The 14397-nt window shown below is 42.3% G+C and overlaps 1 long non-coding RNA gene across 1 annotated transcript in view; it reads right to left on the minus strand.

Moving 5' to 3' along the window:
• LOC309625977 overlaps positions 1-13648 on the minus strand; it is a 68194-nt gene extending 54546 nt beyond the window's left edge. Inside the window, exon 1 of the long non-coding RNA XR_014242862.1 lies at positions 9524-13648. This is a non-coding gene — a long non-coding RNA (uncharacterized lncRNA). The remainder of the gene's footprint in view (positions 1-9523) is intronic.
• Between the last annotated feature and the right edge of the window lie 749 nt (positions 13649-14397).

Genomic DNA, 14397 nt, shown 5'->3' on the forward strand with positions numbered 1-14397 from the left:
GTGTGTCCTGATCTCGCCCTTGATTTTGGCCTGGCCACTCTCTGCTTGGTTTTTCACATAATATTGAAGGAGATGGTCATGAATAAGCGGACCTGCTTTCAGCTGTCTGTGTTGGGGCAGACATGCTCCCGGAGGCAGAGAGTGATGTGCCTGTGAAGTCCTCCCTCCCTGGACTCAGCAGCCCCGCTGCCTCCCCCGAGCCCCGTCCATCCATTACTGTCCATTACGGTAGCGGTCCAGCCCCCGAGTGAGGAGCGAGAGCACTAACGTCCACATGGGCAGAGAACGACTGACCATGAACTGAGGAAATGTATTTTCCTCTCCTTCCTCCTGTGACTGGACTGACTAATTAGAGCAACATGAAACTGAAATGATTTCAAGACTGAAATGCTTGGGGAAGGATCTCTTGAAGTCCGTTTTTCATCACTGAGCTGAGACTAAATTATGCTGTCGAAATGCCATATTATTTCAAATTAGCCAAATTAATTAATCTAATTCAGTCCTTGGCTGTATTAATCATCTGTTTTAGAATTTTATGAGAGAAAGAATGTGACTTTTTCAGGTTACTGTGTGCAGATGAACCTCACTGACAGGTGGCTTTTCTTCTGCTCTCAAATGGTATTTTAAAATCTCTGCAGTAGTATCAATAGAATTCCCTCAAATACGCTAATACTGTTTCACAGTTTCTCACTTTATTTTGTTTGCATTTGAAAATATCTACCTTCTTGCTCTTAAGATTGTAAGAAGTATGTGGTGTTTTGTTTTTCATTTTTTTTAAAGCACTCAAATGTGTTAAAAAGACTGGCTTCTGAACATTCCTTTTTTTTATAATTCTCTCTTAAATGCCAGAAATCCATAAGTATATGCTTAAGAAGGGATTTCTATTGAACTTGTTTATGGACCTCGGAATTCTGGGTTCTCCAGAGAGCGCCCAGAGCTGGATGAAGGCAACGTGAATTATACCAACTCCTCTTGAGTCCTCACTCACTGTCTCAGATGAACCCAGGACAATGGACTCTTCCTGCTTACGTCCTCATTTTGCATACTGCCCTGTATCCTCGATCTATTGCTCACAGTTTATCAGAAAATGCTATCCATGGAAAAATACTGCTGATTTATAATAGCAACGATTTAACAGCAGTGGTGCTGTGAGCAGGCACCTGCATAAAGTGGGTTCCATGATGATCACCATCTTACAGACTAGAAGACCGAGGCTACGTGCCCGAGGTCATGGCACTCTCATCATGACTGAATGGCACAATAATAATGGAAAAACAGAGAAGTCAAACATTTGCTATTGCTCCAAAAGTCTGAATTTCTAGGTGGTCAGGTGAAACTGGATCTCCCCACACCTCTCACTTCCAGTAGGCGTGGTCCCTCACAGCATGTGGAACGAGGGCCTGTGCATCTCCCACTGCCTTCGACATCTAAGGAGGCGGGTGTGAGGAGGGCGACAGAAGCAGCTGTGGGGACCGCCACAGGCTGAGCATCACTGCGCGGCTCCGGCGGGGTCTGAGCCAGGAGCCCTGACCTCTTTCCCTGGCACAGCTGTTATCACGGTTCACTTCTCTGGACCTCAGTTAACTCAGAATGAGAGGTATTGACTTAGAAACCTGCCAAGTCCACGATTCTGGTCTTGTAGGACCTGAGGAGTTGGGGAGTGGGTACGTTTTCTCTGCTGTCACTTTCCCAGACATTCTCACTCACGTGACAAGGGCATAAAACCCAGGGCTCGCTCTATTACTGTGACTGCTAGTGAAACTGAAGAGAACAGTGTGAACTCCTCTTGCACGTTTCCTGGAAGGGGCCCAGCTTTTATTATTCTTGCTTATTTCTGCACTTCCATGTTCGGGCTGAGACCCAGCCAAGAAGTGGAAAAATACTGTGAGAAAGGTAGCACTTGTGGTCTTTCTGGCTTGACTGGATACAGGAAGTACAGCAATCGCAGGGAAAACATGTTTACGTAGCTTTCTGGGTAGGTATCTGTATCTCTCCCAGAGTTGGGAGGGTTGATGTTTACTGAAATGTTTGAAATTAGCCTCAAATGACTGACCCACATCAGGTTTCTCAAAATCGGTTCGGCTACCACCCAAGCAGTTCCTGTCTTATTTTGGGAGCCAGAAAAGATGGCCTGTGCCCCAGTCTCCAGAGGCCATGGGAGGCTTTTCTGGGAGGCAGTGGGCGGGAATGGGGACCCAGCAGTCTTGCTGAGAAGCAAAGCTGGTGGTTCCCCTGCGGGTGGTCAATATTTGTCTGGGCAAGGACCAGATGATGAAATCTGTAAATATCAAAAAAGGATTCTGGGATTTTGTTTGGCTTATGCCAGGAAGAGCCTGAGAAGATGCCTTTTGAGGACTCACAGGCAGGTGGGACTTAGAGTGGCCACAGATGGAGTTATCCTAACGAAGCCCTACCTCTCTCTGCGCTCAGTTTCCTTTCACTCAGTAATCATGTTTTATTACATCTAGCTCAAAACTCCTACAAGTCTTCCTGGACCAATCCCACCTTTCCTTGGTTATTTCTGTTATTTATTCTGATCTTGACATATGAGTGACTTTCTGTTCCCTGTTATCTTGTTCATATTTGAATCATGGTTCAGGTATATTTTTGATGAAAACACTGGTTGCAAGATGTTGGTTTGGCATTAAGTATCTGCTCTGATAACTCTGCTTTATAACCCAAGGCAAGCATTCCAGAGTTGTGCACAAAACACATGCTTCCTGAAGAAATGATGAACCACATAATTTTTTGGCGAAATCATGCTTTCACTGGAATCTTAATGATACCAATATTTTGAAAAAAGCATGTCAACAGTTTGAGAACTCTTTAGAGACTAGATCCCTCATATGGGCCACCCAGCTGAGGCCAAGACTGGCAGTGATAAGAGAGACACAAAAAGGGACTAAATATGCTTTTCTCTAAAGGTACTGGAATCACAGCAAATTTGGGCTACCTATGGTACGGTTACAAAAGAATAATGTGACATTTCTGAAGCATTCCTGAAGCTGGCCCACACTTTTCACTGTCAAGCTCACATTTCATTAGATGATGTTGCTTTATCTATTTTAATAGCTGTATGTTCAATGGCTTCATAAATCTTATTCCTGTGTATCTCACCGATTTCACCAACTATTGGTAAAAGGTAATTTAATGATGCCTGGGTTATGGGAATAAAGAACTAGTGTACCCACCATGAAGAATTTTACATTAGATCACTCTTCTTTTACACAGCAATGCGTCTGAAAGTTAGGATGATGTCTGTGCTGTACACACACACACACACACACACACACTATACACAAGCTGGCACACACAGACATAGGAAATTTCAGCCGTACAGGATCTTGACCCCTTCCCAAGGCTGAGGAACTCCCCACTGTGTGAGCTTTGCAGACAGGAAAGCCAACCTTCCACTAAAGAAGACCCAAAGTCTGCATCTACCCTTTCTCCACGTCACCCTCGCCAAACTAGGGAACAGGCCAGGGATCATATAATACCTGTTAGACACTTTGCATATGGAACTAGTGTTATGGGTTGTGCTCCCCCCAACCCAATTCATAGGCTGAGGTCCTAGGTTCGCTATCTCAGAATGGGACCCTATTTGGAGGTAAGATCATTACAGAGGTAATTAATTACAGTGAGGTCATTACTATGGGCCTCAATCCAATATAATTGGCATCCTTATAAAAACGGGAAATCTGGACACAGACAGGCACAGAGGGAAGAGATGTCTACAGCCGTCCACAAGCCAAGGAGAGAGGCCTGGAACAGCTTCTCCCTTACAGCCTCAGATGGAACCAATCCTGCAGACATGCTGACCTCAGACATCTGCCTCCGAGTGTAGACAATAAATTACTGTTGTTCAAGCCCCCCAGTCCCCAGCATGGCTTCACGGCAGCCCCAGCTGCTAACACGGCGGGAGATGCAAAGAAGCCAGAGAAAGGAGAAGGGATCCAGTAGCCGCAGAGCAACACTCAGCCCCAGGGCCACCAGCACCACCGGCAGCCTCCTGCGGCCGGCGTTGGTGATGCTGGACGACAAGCCAGGGCCCCGCGGGCAGGTGGTGTTGGCAGTGCCCCGTGGACCGGTTCTGCAGGACACGTTTGTCTGAGGCTCTGGCTCCTAGCCTCTGGTTGCTCTTGCCCACTTTCTAACCACCCAATGGCCCTTCAAAAATTTATTTTCTTTTTAAACCATTGAGAGAGTTTGCTGGTTGCAACTAACCACTTTGACTGATACGGAAATTGGTACCAAGGGTGGTTATTCCGGCAGCAGGCTCCAGGGAAATCTGGGGAGTCTGGAGTTGTTTTTCTGAGGCAGAAAGGCATAAATATACAACTTGTATTAAGGGATTTTAAAGCAAAAAACGCTAGTTTCCTTTCCTCACAGAACACTTCTGACACCAAATGTGTGGGTTTTTCTTGCACCAGCTAATTCTCCAACTGCTCAGACACCAGCCAGGTGTCTACAATTCAATTCGATTATGACACGAAGTATGTGAATGTAGTGAAGACCCAGCAGGTGAAGGGTTCAGTCCCGCAAGACTTCCCCCACTTCAGACACCCACCACAAGCCCCAGGTTGTCCCCTGGGCTTCCGAGAGACTGGCTATAATCCGGATATTCCACAACCCCCTCCTTAGGCTCCATAAATTTGCTATAAATCGAGGGAAACACATTTACCAGTTTATTGTAAAGGATATGATAAAGGATCCAGATGAACAGCCAGATGAAGAGGTACATAGGGTATGGTCTAGAAGGGTCCCAAGTGCAAGAGCTTCTGTCCCCGTGGAGTTGGAGTATGTCACCCTTCCAGAGTGGATGTGCTCACCAGCCCAGAAGTTCTCCGAACCCCTTGCTTTAGGGTTTTTATGGAGGTTCTATTATGTAGGTGTGACTGAATCGATTGTTGGCCACTGGTGGTTAACTTAACCTCCAGCTCCTCTCCCCTCCCCAGAGGTTGCAGGGGAGAGTTCCAGCCCTCTAATCATATGGCTGGCTTCCCTGGAGACCAGTCCCCATCCTTAGGCGCTTCTAAAAGTCACCTCAGCACAAACTCAGATATGGTTGAAAGGGGCTTGTTATGAATAACAGAAATGCTTTCACCTTTATCACCATGGAGCTATTTCAGCAACTGGGCACAAAAAGCAAATATGACCAAAGACGCTCTGACTGCTCTTATCACTTAGGCAATCACAAGGGTTTTAGGAGCTCTGGTCAGGAGCCAGGGACAAAGACCAAAATATGTATGTCTTATTACATCACAATACCACAGGTATGAATTCGGCAGCCCCTGACATGCAGTGACAGAGCAGCTCAGTAAATGATGTTTGGGTTTCACCTAGAAAAGAGTATCCCTTGATGGTCTGGCTTTGGGGAACTCAGTTGCTGCTATTGTAGAACTGAATTAGGGCATAAGGAGTTCAAGGACACTTGGGTTGGATGGCTGACTACTTGCACTTGGAGACAGAGGGAAACAAGCCCAAATCTTTAAATCTTAACTTGAGGAAACTCATGAGATTCTGGTGTCTGTGCTAAAAGAGTATCTGTTCTCTTGTAGCTACAGAGCTACGATGACTGAAAACCAAAAGCACACTTTCATTTAGTGTGCTATTACATTACAATGCTTGATAAATTCGCAACTGATCCACATACTTTTTGTATAAGAGTGGTAACCCAAGAACTGGGGTGGAGCTACGTTTGCATATTTGAGTGTCCTGCGCCCTCCAACTCCGCTGAGCCTGCCTTGCCAGCCACACCAGTCCTCCTCCCCTCCTCTGATAAGACTGAAAAAAAACCAAATTATTTATTTTAATTATTTTTGGTTTCTTTTTTTTTTTTAACATCTTTATTGGAGTATAATTGCTTTACAATGGTGTGTTAGTTTCTGCTGTATTACAAAGTTAATCAGCTATACATATACATATATCCCCATATCTCTTCCCTCTTGCGTCTCCCTCCCTCCCACTCTCCCTATCCCACCCCTCTGGTGGTCACAAAGCACTTTTTTAAAGAGCAGCTTTTGAGCAGCCCTCACCTGCCAATGGTGTGGAAGGCAAGGCCCCTAACATGGGCAGCAACACCAGGATCAGGGAGAATGGCTTCACCCTCAGGGACTTCAGTGGTGGCTAATTAATGAAAGATGGACAGCCCCTGAAGTCACACTTTATCCGAAGAAATGAAAGTGCTTCTCTCTGACAAACTGATGCCTGATTCCAGGGACCATGCTCGACAGTGCTCATTCTCACCCAATCCTCAGGCTTGGATCAGGTCACAGACTCTGGGCCATGTGCCTGAGTGCCAAGTACACAATCCAGAAGCATCTGAGGTAACATAACACGTATGCCCAGAGAATATTGTTCCCAGCCTTCCCCTAGGCAGACCTGAAAGCATGCTCCAGGGTAATGCTGTCTGTGAAAGCGGGAGCTTCAGAGAACCACAGAGGCAGGTTCTAGTGAGTACGAATCCCTGGGTACCCAGGACTCCACTGTGGTTCACCAGTCAGACTGGAGACCCGGTGACCATCTTGCCAAGGACTCACTAGAGTGAATGTGGAAAAAACACCCCCAGCCATCCTCAGAAACCCCACATTGGCTTTCTGACCTACAGCGTACACACTGCTATGAGAACAAGATAAATCAACGTGTTCATCAAGAAAATTGGTTTAAAAAAGAGGGCAAAGAGGCAGGTTTGCTGCTGGGATGCACAGCTCTCCACCAGCCAGCGTGACCCCTACACTGACGAGGAAAGAGGGGGAAGGGAAGATTAGTTGCTGTGACTTTCTTTTCTACTTGGAAGATCTTTACAGAGCTTGACTGGGATTCCAAAGTCTCTCTTGGCTTTTTTTTTTTTTTTGGTTTTGGTCTTTTGCTCTGTTTCTCTGTGTTTTCTTAGGAGGAGGAGGAGGCAATCTAGTTAAAACTTGGTGACACAGTGAACCTTAAAAAGAGCTGCCTGGCATGGATTAAAGCCTGCGAAGCCCCATGCCACGAGGAATTCATCTGAGTTCTCAGAGCCGCATCCCCAGCTGAACCGGCTTCTGTGGGGACTCATCATGGTAACTCCCTAAAGTCTCTCTCCCCTCTGATTTCTCAGGGTTTCACTAAGGATGTACTAGGTCATCCCCCACCTGGATCTGCAGAATCAATTTCAGGAAGTGATACTTGGCAGGTATTACCCTGTTGAGAAATGCAGCCACAGCCCATCTTCATGGCATTGTTCTGAGGACCAATGGAGGCCACATTTATGAAAAAATGTTCTGGGCACAAAAAATGTTCTGGGTAGACCCATAAGTATATTTATACATGCTCGCAGATGCTCATCTTTGTCTCAAGAGTGAGTGACAATAAACATTTTAAGACAAACAGGGACAGACCTGTTTGGGAGGATTTTAGTTTAATTACGTGTGTTCTGGAAAAGCCGTCATGAGAAGAATAAAGTATGCAGGATAACAGTTCTGAGGTGTCGTGTGCACGAGCAGCTGCAGTGGGGAGGAGATGGAGGTGGTTAGAACAGATGAGGCCAAGGAAGCGCTGGAGAGGGTGTTGGAAGGATTATCACTGAGAATTCAAGGGTCACCTCGAATCACCGAAGAATGAAATCAGGGAAAAAAGCAGAGAGGAAAATTATAATCCTGGTGCTAAATTCATTGTGAAAATTAGAAGCATGCCCTACAGTTTCCAGCAAAAAGAACCATGAGTGTCTGGTATCAGTGGGGTTTTGGACTTCAAAGAGGGCTGGGGTCCGCCCCGCATCAAAGCACTGCGGCCTCCATGACTCGGTCTCCACAGCGTCTCCGTCCTGATGGCGCTGCTGAGCTACCGCTCTGGGTCTCCAAGGTCACTAAAGAAACTCGGTGACCCACCTGCACCTCAAGTCTAAGAGCTCCAAGCCAAACGCATCACATCCCCCCTGCTCTGTCCACCCCGTTAACCGTACTCGGTTTCTCATCAACCACTCAAGCCCCAGGGCCTCCTCTGGCTTTCCTACCACTCGTCTCCACAAGCCAGGCACTTGCTGAGTCCCGTACATTCGACTGCTACAACCTCTGTTCCATCGGCCTCTATTTTTTTTTTTCTGTTAATGCTCTCATAAGTCATGCCTCTTTAGGTGGTGTCTTTTTCTCCCTCCTCTTCCTTCTCCTGTTTTACTTATATATAAATTATAGAATAATCTCCCAAAAAACAACTTAATAATGACCCTCAATTGCTGAAAATCTTTGAATGGCTCCCCATTCTTGAAAATAAAATACATACTCCTTTGCTCAGCATTTCAAAGTACTTCAAGATCGCACCCTGCCTAACTTTGTAACGACTTCCCTTCGTGTATTCCGTAGCACAGTTAAACTGAATTATTCATGTTTCTCCATATATGCAAAGTGTTTTCTCCCTGCTCTAGGCCTCTGTTACTTGTGCAAGCTGGAATGCATGCTCTTTCTATCTCGCTTTCTACACGACTGAACGTCTAACCTTTCTGCAAATAGAGCCTCAATACTGCCTGCTCTATAAGCCTGCTTTGATAGCTCCCTCCTATGGGAGAGATTTCTTTTCTTCCTTTGAAGTACAAAACGCTGCATACAATGATCTCTTACAGCTCTCAACATTCATTAATCATCTACTTTTTGGTGTGGTTATTTCTATATAGTCCTCAAGAATTAAGAATTTTTATTTAGTATTTGACAAAGCAACTAGTTTGACACATCGCACATAGAAGATGTTCATTTAATGTTATAAAGCAAATAGCCCAGCAGCAGGTCACACATAATAAATGTTTATTCACATATAATCAAATGAATTTTTAAAATCTGTGGAATATGAGATGCTGTTAAAGTAATGCATATCTAATACTATATAAATATAACTGAAGACATATTTTACCAAAGAAGGTACACCAATGGCCAAGAAGCACATATAAAGACACTCAACATTATTAGTTATCAGGAGAATGAAATTTACACCACAAGGAGGTACTACTGCACAACGACTAGAATGGTTACAATCAAAAAGTCAGACAGTAACAAATGTCAGTGAGGACACAGGGAAACTTGAACCTCTCATATGTTACTAATGGGAATATGAATTGTAGTGCCACTTTGGAAAACAGTTTGGCAATTACTTAATAAGTCAAACATAAATATATCATAAGACCCAGTAATTCTAACCCTAGGAATCTATCAAAGAGAATTAAAAATATATGTTCAGGGGCTTCCCTGGTGGCGCAGTGGTTGAGAATCTGCCTGCCAATGCAGGGGACATGGGTTCAAGCCCTGGTCTGGGAAGATCTCACATGTCGTGGAACAACTAGGCCTGTGAGCCACAATTACTGAGCCTGCGTGTCTGGAGCCTGTGCTCTGCAACAAGAGAGGTCACGATAATGAGAGGCCCGCGCACCACGATGAAGAGTGGCCCCCACTTGCCGCAACTAGAGAAAGCCCTCGCACAGAAACGAAGACCCAACACAGCCATAAATAAATAAATTAATAAATAAAGATACATGAAATTGCTAAAAAAAAAAATATGTTCATACCAAGACAGATGTTCAGATGTTCACTGCAGCTTTCTTCATAATGGCCCAAAACTGGAAACAACCCAAATGTACAACTAGTGATTGGATAAACAAAATGAGCAATATCCATATAGTGAAACATTATTCAGCAATTTAAAAAAATGAACTACATATGCATGCTACAACTTGGATGAACCTTAAAAACATTATGCTAAGGAAAAGAATCCAGACACAAAAGACCACATAGTATATGATTCCCTTTATATGAAATATCAAAAAAAGGGCAAATCAATAGAGATAGAAAATAGATTCCCAAGAACAAAGCTGAAAGTATCATGCTCCCTGATTTCAAACTACACTACAAAGCTTCAGTAATCAAAACAATATGGTACTGGCACAAAAACAAACATACAGAACAATGGAACAGAATTGAGAGCCTGGAAATAAATCCACACATATTTAGATAATCAACTTACAACAAAGGAGCAAAGAACACACAATGAAGGTAAGACAGTCTCTTCAATAAACAGTGTTGGGAAAACTCTACAGCCACATGCGAAAGAATGCAACTAGACCACTGTCATACACCATACACAAAAATTAACTCAAAATGGATTAAAGATTTGAATATAAGACCTGAAACCATAAAATTACTAGATGAAAACATGAGAAGTAATCTCATTGACATCGGTCTTAGCAATGTTTTTGTGCATCAGACTCCACAAAACAAAAGTAAAAATTAATGAATGTAATTAAAAATTACATCAAACTAAAAAAGCTCTTGCACCCTGAAGAAAACCATCATCAAAACAAAAAAGCTGCTTACTGAATGGGAGAAGATATTTGCAAATCATTTCCCCAATAAGGGGATAATATCCAAAATATATAAAGAACTCAGACAACTCAACAGCAACAAAACAAACAACCTGATTTAAAAAAATGGGCAGAGGACCTGAATAGACATTTTCCAAAGAAGACAGAGATGGCCAACAGATACATGAAAAAGTGCTCAACCTCCCTAATCATCAGGGAAATGCAAATCAACCACAATATCACCTCACAACTGTTAGAATGGCTATCATCAAAAAGACTGCAAACAAAGATTGGTGAAGATGTGGAGAAAAGGGAACCCTCATACACTGTTGGCAGGAATGTAAATTTGTGTAGCCACTACACAACAGTAGAAACAGTAGAGATTCCTCAAAAAATTAAGAAGAGAACTACTATTCGACTCCGGGCATTTATGTGAAGAACACAAAAACACCAATTTGAAAAGATATATGCATCCCTATGCTCATTGCAGCATTATTAACAATAGTCAAGACAGGGAAACAATATAAGTGTCCAAAGATGGATGAATGGCTAAAGGAGATGTGGCTATATATATATATATATATATATATATATAATGGAATATTACTCAACCATAAAAAAGAATGAAATCCTGCCATTGGCAACAACATGGGTGAATCTTGAGGGTATTATGCTTAGTGAAATAAGTCAGATGGAGAAAGACAAAAGCATATGATTTCACTCATATGTGGAATCTAAAAAGAACCCCAAAACAAACAAAATAAAACAAAAGCAAACTCATAGATACAGAGAACAGATTAGTGGTTACCAGAGGGAGAGGGTTGGAGGATGGGTGAAATGGCTGAAGGGTGTGAACTGTATGGGCTGGAGGGCAACAAGACTTGTGGTGGCGATGACACTGCAGTGTGTACAGATGTTGAACTACAATGCTCTACACCTGAAACTTATATAATAAAAAAAGAAAAAAAGCAGTGAGATGGCAAAGTTTATGTTATGTGTATTTTACCGTGTTTAAAAGTATAAACATTTTTAAAAGGAAAAAAGATTCCTGGTGCGTGGAGCTGCGGGTGGGAAAGAGGAGTGAGATACTTTAGCAATTCTAAAACTGGACTGTGGGGATGGTTTCACAACTCTGTAAATTTATTAAAAATCATTGAACGGCAATGGGTGAGTTTTATGGTATGTAAATTAGACCCCCATAAAACTGTTAAAAAATAACTGGACTTCCAGATTATACAATTTTTATCCATGGGAAGAATAAAATAAAACCTAAGTTGTTTTAAACAACATTCTAGCAGAAACAAGTACCACAAAGGGATAAAATACAGAATCTGTCTAATTCTAGTTTATCATGTTTTAATAGGACAGCCGTTTGGACTAATGTAACAAAATAAAAAGAATATCTTCTTTATACAAGCCATTGAAATAGAAATAAATTTTTAAAGAAAAATCACACAGAGTGTGATTATTTTTTTAAACAACAGTTTTGTAGATATCTTAAATCTTTAACAATTAGGTTAGAAAAAATTGCTTTCACTGAGACTTTATTGGGTCTGATCTATTAATCTGGTCACATAAATGTCAGTACACAGCAGTCTTTTACTAATTAATTATTCACCCTAAAGTCTATTAACAAATATTTACCACTTATAGCCTAATTAAAATTGAACCCAGGTTACTATTAAATAGAGGTCATTCTAAAGCTCTTCTCAAGAGAAATATAGTGTTGTTAATAGGAGAATTGCCAAGAAAGTCCCACTCAAAGGGTAGTTATTCAGAGATCGATAAGAAATTCAGGGACACAGGTAACATTCAACAGGTCTATTGTTGTTCATTTTAATCAAGTATCAGATTCATTGAAGCTGGGTGATGACATATATCTGGCAAGAGAAAGGTGGGTTTTCAGGCAGTAATGAGTAAATCAACACTTCCACCATAAAGCAGCACTACTGTAAGTGTAAACGATGCCATTTTCTTTGGGGAGGGCATCTCTTCCCTGTTTAGCCTGGCTCCTTGAGAAAGTCATAGGCGAATAAGAGGGCAACTTCCTGATTTCACAATGCGAGGTTGTCTGCCCCTGGGAACCATAACCCGGACCTCTGGACTAAGCTCCCAGCTCTCTAAGGGAGGCCATCTCAACATCCGTCCTTTCACAGCTCAAGGAGACAAGAGGAGTTTTAATTGTTCTTTCTTCTACTTTACCATATAAATGTCTGCAATCCTGTCCAGACTTTGTCGTCACTTTTGTGCTGTCCTGCACGCCTGTAAATTTGATAATGAATTGTTCTATAATAAATTACTCCTCTCATCTATATTGGTGCAGAGTGGTCTTTCATTGGCAGGATTGTTTTATTTCCCCAACACTAAATGTCAACGTGTTTCTCAATGAAAGTAGCGACCCTTAATATTTTTTTCTGGTCAGATATTGAACTTTCCCTTAAATTCATACTGTCAGTGCTCCTAAAGCAGCTCTTTGGAGTGTGCCCATTGATCCCTCCAGGGCCAGCTCTCCCACCCTGCAGAGTGTCAAGGGCTCTTATCTCTCAGTATCTCCCCACATGACCTCAGGGCATCTTCTTGGAGGGGGTCATCGGAGGTTGTACTTATATCCAAACAAAGGTTGTCATGTTGATGTGCTAAGGGAGGGGTGTGGAGATTTCCAAACTATTGCCAAAGATTATTTTCCTCCTTCCTTCCTGAAATGCAGTTTTATAAAGGCAAAGTCTTATTTTAAATTCTGACTCTTGTCTTTGTACACTAGCCACTCATTGAAAAGGAGACTTGGAATTAAAAATGACCCTAAAAATCAAAATAAGCAGCACCAAAAACTTCTAAAAGCTCATAGAGATGTCACTGTAGACAACATGCATGGTGCAGAAGGACTATTAGGTAGGTGGGTACAAGACAGGAAGAGATCCAGAGAACTCAGAGAGGAAGAGACATTTCCAGTAACTTTATAGTGTAGTAAACAGTGATCATGGGAGGAAATCAAGACAATTTGTCAATCAAGACAAAATGATCAACCCATTTTTTTGCCTATCAAATTTGAACATGAAAAAATCTTAAGGCATAGTTTTGGTGAGTGTGTTAGTTTTCCATTGCTACTGTAACAATTTACCACAAATTTAGTAGCTGAAAACAGTATACATTTACCATCATATGGTTCTGGAATTCAGAATCTGACACAGGTCTCATTGGGCTAAACTCAAGGTATCTGCAGGTCTGTGCTCTTTCTGGAGGCTCTAGAGAAGAACACATTTCTTTACATCTTCCATTCATTTAAAATGGTGTTGCAAAAACGCATCCAAGGCAACTTAAACGTTTTATATATATATATATGTTCATCATATGTATATCTAGTCACTAGACCAGCTTCCGACTCTCTGAACCTTTCATTAACATATTATATATACAACCTAAGACCCCCTCCAAAGGGAAATAATTCAAGAATGGCAGATGACTATTTCCTCTGAGTGTGTGTGATTTGAAGTTTCTTCTTATTTGGCATTTTGCTAGTTTGCATTTTCTGATATTTTCATATTGAGTTTGATGTGAGGTGTATGACACTGCAATACAGAGCACCAGCTCTGGAGTCACACCTCCTGGATGTGAAGTTCAGCTTTGCACTTACTCACTGTGCAGACTTGAGAAAGTTAATTATCCTGCCTGTGCCTCAATTTTCTCACCTGCAAAATGCAGGCAATAATAGTACAATCTTCAAAAACCAGTCAAGCTGACTTCCACCCTCATGCACTCTGATTCAGTCAGTGTAGGTTGCTGGCCGGACATCAGGACTCCTAGATACCCCACAGGAGAGGCTTCCCCTCAGTTGAGTTTGGAAACTAGAGATGAGCGTCCTCCCCACTTCTGCCTACCCACCCTCCCCCCACTACATCTGGGTTTCTTTAAATAGGTTGTGTTTTCATCCGCATGACACACATTGAATCCGAATTGGTGATCTTTAGTGGTCCTTTCTTGCTAATTTTATAGAAAGAGAAAATAGCCACTTAGGACAAAAGTTAAATACCAATACATTATTGCAACGTATAAACCATTTACCTCTAATGCAACTGCCTCTAATA

The sequence above is a fragment of the Balaenoptera borealis genome (assembly GCF_965194805.1).
Source record: "Balaenoptera borealis genome assembly, chromosome: 3".
NCBI classification, from domain to species: Eukaryota; Metazoa; Chordata; class Mammalia; order Artiodactyla; family Balaenopteridae; genus Balaenoptera; species Balaenoptera borealis.